This window comes from Chrysochloris asiatica, unplaced genomic scaffold, assembly GCF_000296735.1.
Source record: "Chrysochloris asiatica unplaced genomic scaffold, ChrAsi1.0 scaffold00427, whole genome shotgun sequence".
Lineage (NCBI taxonomy): Eukaryota > Metazoa > Chordata > Mammalia > Afrosoricida > Chrysochloridae > Chrysochloris > Chrysochloris asiatica.
Window position 1 is genome coordinate 93465 of NW_006408945.1, and position 875 is coordinate 94339.

Sequence of the window (875 nt, forward strand, 5' to 3'; positions counted from 1 at the left end):
TTCCAAGGCTGTAAATTTTTATGAGAGCAGAAAGCCTCATCTTTCTCCCCTGGAACAGATGGTAGTTTCGAACTGCTGACTCTGAGGTTAGCAGCCCGATTCGTAACCACTATGCTGCCAGAGCTCCTTCTATAGCTATATCTAGATCTATCTAGATCTATGTAATTGTAAAGTTGTAAAGTGCCATGGAGTTGGTTCTGACCCATAGTGACCCTGTATTGGATTTCTGAGGAGAAGCTGTGAGTGTGAACTTTCAACCTTGTGGTTGTCCAGTCATTTGGTCAGGCAGTTGTCTTCAAAATTGCTTGGCATAGAGGACTAAGTGCCTCCAGTACCACATCATTTTGTTGAGAGATTTCAATTTGGACCCATCAATTCCTGGTGCCTTGCTCTTTCTTAATGCCTTCTATGCACCTTGGACTTCTTCCTTCTGTATTATTGATTGGCTCCTGATCATATATTACCTCTTGAAATGGTTGAACATCTACTATATATTTTTGTAGAATAGATTACTTCACTCCAAATTTGTAAGTTACAGTTGGTACCAATAGATCATACTTTCTGGATTAAAAAAATATATAATGCAGCATTCTTGATTTTACACATACTTTTGAAAACCTACAGTCCCATATCAAAGGAACAACACAGTTGGCTATGAAGAAGTAATTGAATTGGTCTTGCAAAATTTTATAACGTGTTCTCCAGCATCATTGCTATCACCAGGCCATATTTTCCAATTATTGATTCCTCCTCTTTGTTTCCAATGTTTGCATTCCAACCACCAGTTATTATCAATATATCTTGATTGCATAGTTGATAAACTTCAGACTGAAGAAGTTGGTAGTATTCTTCAATTTCATCATCACTGCTTTATT